General features: G+C 42.4%; 1 pseudogene; it reads left to right on the plus strand.

Moving 5' to 3' along the window:
- The first annotated feature begins 263 nt into the window (after positions 1-263).
- On the plus strand, positions 264-1,134 carry LOC116884407 (annotated as a pseudogene).
- Positions 1,135-8,596: the final 7,462 nt, after the last annotated feature.

An 8,596-nucleotide genomic window follows, 5' to 3' on the forward strand; every position in this document is an offset into this window, starting at 1 on the left:
GTTTTGTTTTGCAATCAAGGGACAGTTTTCCAGGAGGTACAGTTTCTGCAGTAGCAGATAGATGCTCGGATCATATGCCCACTCCCTACAAGTTTAGTTAAAAACAAAACAAAACAAAACATGTATTTCACAGCTTCTCCTCTCCCACAATTTTCTGGCTGTTCATAGCTTCAGAAGTAGAAGCCAGTTAATGGGTGTAGGGGAAATTTTATTCGTCTTCCTCCCTCTGCGAGCTGTCTTGGCTGTTCCCGCCTCCCACCTGCATGCATAATTTGGAGTCGGTTGTAGTGGACAGTTGGTATGAGGAAAGTAACTCTCAGCATGAACTAGAAGGGTTTGCCTTCCTCTTTTGTCAGCTTTCTGTTGAACGATACCACGACGGCCATTTTACATCACAGCATGTCAGAAATCAATAGGCCACAGCAGTGGTTGGCAGGTGGAAGACAACGGAGAAACAATCTAGGATGGGACATGGAATTGGCTTGAACTTGCCAATGGCCAGGATTTTGTGTTTTAAATCTTTCGTATCGCTTCGCAAGAGCTGTGCCATTTTGTAAGCCAGCACTCTGCAAGGACAAAGCCGTGTTCAGCTTGAGAGCCAGGATTGCTGAAACCCAACCGTGAGAAGCCGGACGAGTTCAAGTCTGGCATCTCAGACACTGTCCAAGCTGGAGAGGAACACAGATCACAACATTGGGAACTCAACATCACCGGGGCCAAGAAAATTGAAGTCGGTGGTGGTCCGACAGCTATCATGATTTTTGTACCAGTTTCTCAGCTGAAATCTTTCCAGAAAATCCAAGTCTGGCTAGTTCATGGATTGGAGAAAAAGTTCAGTGGGAAGCATATAGTCTTTGTTGCCGAGAGGAGGATTCTGCCCAAGCCAACCCAGAAAAACGGTCCAAAAACTAAGCATAAATGCACCAGAAACCTCACCCTGACAGCAGTGCCCAATGCCATCCTTGAGGACTTGGTCTTCCCAAGTGAAAATTGTGGGTAAGAGGATCAGAAAAAGTTTATTTAGACAAAGCACAGCAGAACAATGCGGAGCACAAGGTCTGAACTTTTCCTGGTTTGTGCGGGAAGCTGGCAGGTAAGGAGGTTAATTTTGAATCCCCAGAGTTTAACTTCTAAAGAAAAATGACTGAATAAAGTGTCATTCATAGTAAAAATCCTTCCTTATTGTATCCCCACAACACAGGTAAACATGCTTTGCTTTTTTTGTTTTTTTTGTTTTCTTTTTCTCTGAGCTGGGGACCGAACCCAGGGCCTTGTGCTTGCTAGGCAAGCGCTCTACCACTGAGCTAAATCCCTAACCCCACATGCTTTGTTTATATTCATTGTCTACCTTCCCCCAGAAGGTGGTAAACTCCTTGGGAGAAAAAGACCAGGGATACATGGATGAATGGGTGAATCACCACAGAGGGAGATGAGGGCTTTGAAGACAACTTACGCCATGTTGAACAAGACAGAAATTATTATTTTACATTTAGATGCATTCACTTGACGGTGCAAAGCTTGCCACTATCTATACAAGACTATAAACTATGAAAGCCATTAGTCATTCAGTCTGTCTTAGACTGAGTCATGAAGGCACTGGACATTTGGACTAACGGTTTTCTGTGTTCAAGCCTCCTGAAGTCGCTTTGTGCTGTGATCTTCTATGGACATTCCTTTTGGATTTTGTAGACCCATCCTGCACAGGACTTTTTGTGCTCAAAAAGAAACTCTTGCTGTCAATAATTTCGAGAAAAACCCTTGTAGGTGGCACTGGCCTGCTGAAGTGTAACTTGGGGAATGTCAAGGGGTTACTTGCATTCCATACTGCTGCGGAGCGTGTCACATTGGGTACAAAATGTAACAGCCAGTATAACACCAGACCACCAAGATGAGTCAGCCTTGAAGAGAGTGAAAGGTTCAAATGCTAGCTCTTCTGGGCTCTGCACACTGACAATGGCATCTGTCCTTTCCTTCCAAACTAAGCCACCTGCTGGCGCAGTTCCCAGGCTGTGGGTCTCACTCTGATAAACTGTGTTCAGCATAGGCATGATGCTTTGTCATGATCGGGTAGCTTCTTAGCATGGGGCATTCCGATGGATTTGTGGTTCTCTCTTTCATGTCCTCTATTCTTTCTCTGGAAAGAAACATTACAGTCTCTATATGAAGACTATTGATTGCGACCTTTTGTTACTATCTAGTCTTCTAACCTAGCTCTTGACGCTACCTCCATCAGCCCCTACTTCTCTCAGGGATGAGAAATGGCAAGATTTGAAGACATTAACCCATGGAGAATCACCTGCACAAAATCCAAAAGGTCCATGTGCCTTATATTGGTCACAGGCTCTGGATTTTTCACATTGTAATTATTCTGGAGTTAAGTTTATGGCCCAGGCATATCTCACAGGAACCAGCTCAGCCATGCGCCTTCCAACATTCCGTGCCCTGAAGAATAATAGGCATCAGATGTAGGCAAAGAAGGCAACAGGTGCTGCAAGGAAGTGCACTCCCTTCAGAGATGCCCGAAGTTGCTTTGGAATAGACCATCTAAGACCAAGCGGTGGCTTAAACGTCTATAGTCCTTCATCAGTTGGTGGATTTCAAGTCCAGGGGATTTTACACCACAGAAACAACCATGAGTCTCCTGCTGACTGGACTACTCTTGCCACTTCCATTCAGGATACCATTCCAAGATTCACCTCAGGATGACGCAGGTGCATCTTTTAAGTGCCAAATGTTATGTCCCCTGCCTGTTCAAGTCCCCTCCTTTAGCCTTTTGGCCCAAGATTTATTATTTTCCAGCTACTGTGTTGAATTGCACTTGAAATCAATTAGCACAGGTACTCAAAGATGAATGCTTAGACGCTAAAGGAAGGTGATGAGAACATACCATTTAAATAGAAATCAATTTCCTTTCATGTAGTTCTTCCTTGCTGCTGCCTCGAATTAATAGTTTTTAGATATTTGTGTGTAAAGGGGAGAATTCTTTTACATCAAATATTTCCATCACCCTCATGTGTCTCTGGCCTGCATCACAGATATAATCCTAGTTTTCAATGTTGCCAAAGAACTATCACCATGGAAACCCATGGTCGTTAGAATGAATATGGCAGCTGAGAAACAACAGGGAAATGACTTTGGGGTTTTGCTTTTATCAATAGTAATTAGACAGTTTGGGAGGAAGCCAGCTGTTCAAAAGTCTTAGTTGCAGACAACATTGTCCTTCTGATCCAGCTCATCTGTTCTCTGTCTTGGTCTTTATCAAAGACTTTGAGTGGAGCAATTAGACTTATAATGAAGAGAGGCTGCCAGATAATAGAATAAAAGGCAATGTCTCTTGGAAGAATCAAATGCAGGCTTGAATGTCAAATGTAGGTATCAGAACCACTATAAGGTGAAGAGTAGGATCAGAACAGCAATGGAGTCCATGAAGGAGCAGTAGCTAAGTTAGAGAAGAGTCAGTGGAACTTTTCTAAATCTTCCTCATTCCCATCCTACTTCTACCCTGTGTTGGATGCTGTTGGACGCTCTGCACATAAGGAAATAGGCACAGGGAGGTTAGGTAACTTTGGGTCAAGGTTGTAAAGGTTAAATTTATGTGAATGGTGACAAGAGGGTTAGTTATACATTATTCTGGGTATGTCTATGGGTGCTTCCAAAGAACACATGAGTCAGCAGATAAGATTGAGACAGGGTGGCTATCATTCAGGCTTTTGAAGGACTCAGTAGCAGAGAAGCATTAGCCAGAGAGAATGCATCCTATGCTTGAGTGTTCAAGTGAGCCCATGGTCTCTTTCTGCCTTCAGGCTGATAGGTCTTTCAGCCATGGGTTTTATTCGTTCTCAAGGCTTTGCTCTGTTTATTTTGTGACTTTTCAGCCATCATAATCATATGATCCAAGTCTTTATACTATATATGTAACTGGGTTTGTCTCTTTGGAGAATCCTAATGCAAAAGTCATACATTTTAAACCCTAAAAGGTTGAGTCTAGATAGAGTTTTTTAAAAAAAGATTTATTTATTTTATGTACACACTGTCACTGTCTTCAGACACACCAGGCATCGGATCCCATTACAGATGGTTGTGAGCCACCATGTGGTTGCTGGGAATTGAACTCAGAACCTCTGGAAGAGCAGTCAGTGCTCTTAACCACTGAGCCATCTCTCCAGCCCTAGATGGACTATTCTTTATGCTTTAAAATTACACCTGAGAAAGAGGAAGTGCTGTAAGGAGAGACAAGTTTTAGGGCACATCTTACCCATGCGAACACCTCTGGAACATGAGTAATCTCAGGAATGTTCCTTCAGCACAATATCAAAGCAGTAAGAAGAATGAATTGCCCTTTGCTAGGAAGGCAATAGGCAACATTCAGGGACCACTTAAAGGTTTGTTTTATCCTATATGTGGAGGGAGGATACTGATTTGTTTGAGTTAATTTTAAATGCTGCCACCTTGCTGAAGTTTTTATCAGCTGTAGGAGTTCTCTGGTGGAATTTTGGAGGTTGCTTATGTAAACTATCATATCATCCACAAATAGTAATACCTTGACTTCTGCCTTTCCAATTTGTATCCCTTTGACCTCCTTTTGTTGTCTAATTGCTCTAGCTAGAACTTTTGAGTACTGTATTGAATAAATAAGGAGAAAGTGGTGGCCTTGTCTTGTCCCTGATTTTAGTAGGATTGCTTCAAGTTTCTCTCCATTTAATTGGCTGTTGGTTTGCTGTATATTGCTTTTATTATGTTTAGGTTTGTGCCTTGAATTCCTGATCTCTCCAAGACTTTTGACATGAAGGGGTGTTTTATTTTGTCAAAGGTTTTTAAAGTATCTAATGAGAGGATCATGTGGGATTGCCTCAGAGCTCCCAGGGACTGACTAAACCACCAACCAAAGAGCATACATGGGCCAGTCCACAGTCCTTGCTACATATGTAGCAGAGGACTGCCTTGTCTGGCCTCACTGGGAGGGGATATGCTTGATCATGTGGAGGCTTGATGCCCTAGCAAAAGGGGATGCTAGAGGGATGAAGTAGAAGTGGGTGGGGGAGAAGAGGTGAAAGAGAGGATGGTGTGGAGAGCTCATGGAGGGGGGGACCAGCAAAGAGGACATTTGAAATGTAAATAATATAATTAATAAAACTTTTGTTTTAGATTTATCTATTTTACGTTATGTGCACAAGTACTTTGAATGCATGCATATAGAATGCCACATGTGTATATGCATCAAGTCAGAAGAGGATATGGGGTTCCCCGGAACTGGAGTTATGGATGCTTGTAAACCATTATGTGGGTGCTGGGAACTAAACTCAGATGTTCCAAAAGAGCAACAAATGCTCTTAACCTCTGAGTTGTCTCTCCAGCCCCTTGGAAGCCATTTTAAGCTGGCCTCTGATGATCATGTATAGGGCTAACATGGCCTCACCCCTTTGAGAAGTACAGAGGAAACACCAGGCTTTTAATAGCAGAGGCTACATCTGGACCTGAACATGGGTGCACCAGCTCTCCCTGGGAGTGAGTATTGTCTTTCCTGGTAAACATCCTTCAAGACTAAAGCTGCAGCTCCTATTAGTCTCCAGATCTACACCTTTTATTCTATTAATTTTAACCAAAGGGAAAACTGTATTGAATTTTTTAGTAGAATGGACTGGTGTTCTAAGAATTAAATCTATTGAAGTATAAAGTTAAAACCAAAACCCCTGGAAACAGGTTACTAGGATTGTCCATGTTAGACAATGTCATGGAATTCTATTCCTCAGACTTCACTGAAGACAGAGTGAGCAGTAAAAATATTTCTAAAGTCACTGAGGATTGTTGAAAACCTTTAAAACCTTTGACTGTTTTTGTTTGTTTGTTTGGTTGGTTTTTTTGTACTTGAAATGTAGTTATAAACAAAACTCTATTATGACTTTAAAAATGAACGTCATCCATTAAACAGAACACCAGGAGGCCAAAGGCAGCTGGCAGGCCCACGTCTTTGGCTGTAGAACAAGACAATCTCGAGATATGGAGAACTGAACTGTGAGACTGAAGTGCTATTGTCTGGGTAGAAACCTGACCAATATTTGCCCATTCCCATTCTTCTAATGTCTCCACTTGTATGGATTAGGAATTGGCCTCACTGCTGGAACAACTAGGAATAAGAAGCTACCTACACACACACACACACACACACACACACACACACACACACACACACAAACACACACACACACACACACACACACACACACACACACACACGTGTATACAGAAAAGCTTGGGTCGGGTGTGCCTTGGGCTCTGATGGCGATGTACCAGCAGTAGCCTGGAAAACTCAATGTGTTTATTTTATACAACGGGATCAAAGAGATGAGGTTATTGTATACATTAACTTCCTTAATGAAGAGACAGGGTTATTAATGAACGAGAAGGTAGGCTTAGGTAATATTTTTTTTCTTTTTTTCGGAGCTGGGGACCGAACCCAGGGCCTTGCGCTTGCTAGGCAAGCGCTCTACCAGTGAGCTAAATCCCCAACCTGCTAATCTTTATAGAAGGTATGCACATAGTCTAGGGGAAGCCTCTGTCGTTTCACTGATGCTAACCTGAAGAAGGCTTTGACATTTCCCTGGATCTGAGGCACTTGGCTATGCTCTTGACATGGCTACACTCATGTCAACAGCACACATTCACTAAGGACTTCCTCTGCTCTCCACACCCTAAGGCCAGGGAGATGGGGTGAATTGTGTGATGATTTGATTGTTCAATGCTCCCCATAGGTTCATACACTTTAGTACTTGATCAACAGCTCATAGTACAGTTTGGGGGAGTAGTGAGATTTTAGAAAGTAAAATCTCACCAGAGGAAGGTGATTCTGTGAATAGGCCTTATAGATTATAGGCTGGCCCCATTCCAAGTTTTCCCTTTGCTTGATCCACCAAAATACATGCAAGAAGTCTCATACTCACGTTGCCATGGCTATAAGCTGCCATTGTCACCATTCTTTCCAAACCATGATGGATTGTGATCTCTCAAACTATTATCTAAAATAGACCTCTCATCTCTTAAGTTTCTGATTATTAAGCATGTACTCACCACAAAGAGAAAGCAGCTAATACAGACATCACTGTCACAGAGCTTTAGAATCCAGCATGGGAAAGCAGCTACTACAAGACAGGTCTACATGTTCAAAGTCTTAACTGAATTTCCCTCTTTTTCTTTTTCAAAACAAGGGGCATGGCACTTTGGTTTCTCTTCTAGTGTGGTAGGCTTCCTTTTCCGCTAGTGTTTTGAGCTTTAATGGAATCAATTTCCTCCTGCCAGCTTTGTCACTGCATGATGAGCCCAGCATTTCTTTAATTTAAATTCTTCACTGTAGAATGCAATTGTTGTTGTTGTGGTGGTGGTGGTGGTGGTTTTAATAAAAATGGCTTCTATAGGCTCTTATATTTGAATGCTTGGTCATCATGGAGTGGTACAGCTTAAGAAGGATCAGGAAGATGTGGCCTTGTTTGAGTAGGTACGGCCTTGTTGGAAGAAGTGTGTTGCTGGGGTTGGGCTTTGGGTTTCAGAAACCCAAGCCAGACACAGTGTCTCTCTCCTTCTTGCCGCCTGTGAATCCAGGTGTAGAACTCTCAGGTCCTCCAAGCACCCTGTCTGCCTGCATGCCACCATGCTTCCCACACGATGATAATGGACTAAATCTCTGAAACTGTAAACCAGCCCCAGTTAAATATTTTCCTTTATAAGAGTTGCTATGTCATGGTACCTCTTTACAATAAAGAATAAAACACTGACTAAGACAAATGTTCAGACCCATTCTAGATACATCTGGCACTCGTTCTCCCTCCTCATCTTTGTCACTAAAATGCATCACAGAATAAAAGAGTTGGTATGCACTCTTTAAGGAGGGGAAGTATTCTTGGTGGCCTTTCTTCATCAAATGTGTTGGTAGGCCCAGGAGACCCTATGAGGTGGTGTTAGACTGTGGAATAAGACTACGAAAGGACCTAAAGATTTACAACTAAAAAGGGGTGAAGAACAAGTTCATCAGGCTCATCTGACCTTGGCTTCTAGTGAAATCCAACAGTGTATTTGGACTTCAAAGGACACTGTGACCCCTGTAATCCACAAGGCAGAACCCATCTTGTACCTAAGCAGCCAAACACAGAAGCTGTGATGAATGTGCCACAGGTCCTTCAGGTCCTTTCTGCATAAACATGTACCATGATATAAGATCAAAACAACCTGGGGGCTCTAGAGATGGCTCAGAGGTTAAGAACACCGACTGCTCTTCCAGAGGTCCTGAGTTCAATTCCCAGCAACCACATGGTGGCTCACAACCCTCTGTAATGGGTCCGATGCCCTCTTCTGTGTGTCTGAGGACAGCTACCATGTACTCATATAAATATAATAATAAATAAATCTTTTGAAAAACATAACCTGGATTGGCTAACATGTAAAATGTTGACAGTACCAAGTGTTGGCAATAACAGACAGCAAATGGAGCCCTTCTCTTAGGTATTTACCCAAGATAAATGAAAATACATGTTCATACATGCTTGCTCATGAAAATTTGCAACAATGTTATTTATAATAACCTCAAACTAAAAGCATCACAAATATC

Source organism: Rattus rattus, chromosome 15 (genome assembly GCF_011064425.1).
Source record: "Rattus rattus isolate New Zealand chromosome 15, Rrattus_CSIRO_v1, whole genome shotgun sequence".
Taxonomy (NCBI): Eukaryota; Metazoa; Chordata; class Mammalia; order Rodentia; family Muridae; genus Rattus; species Rattus rattus.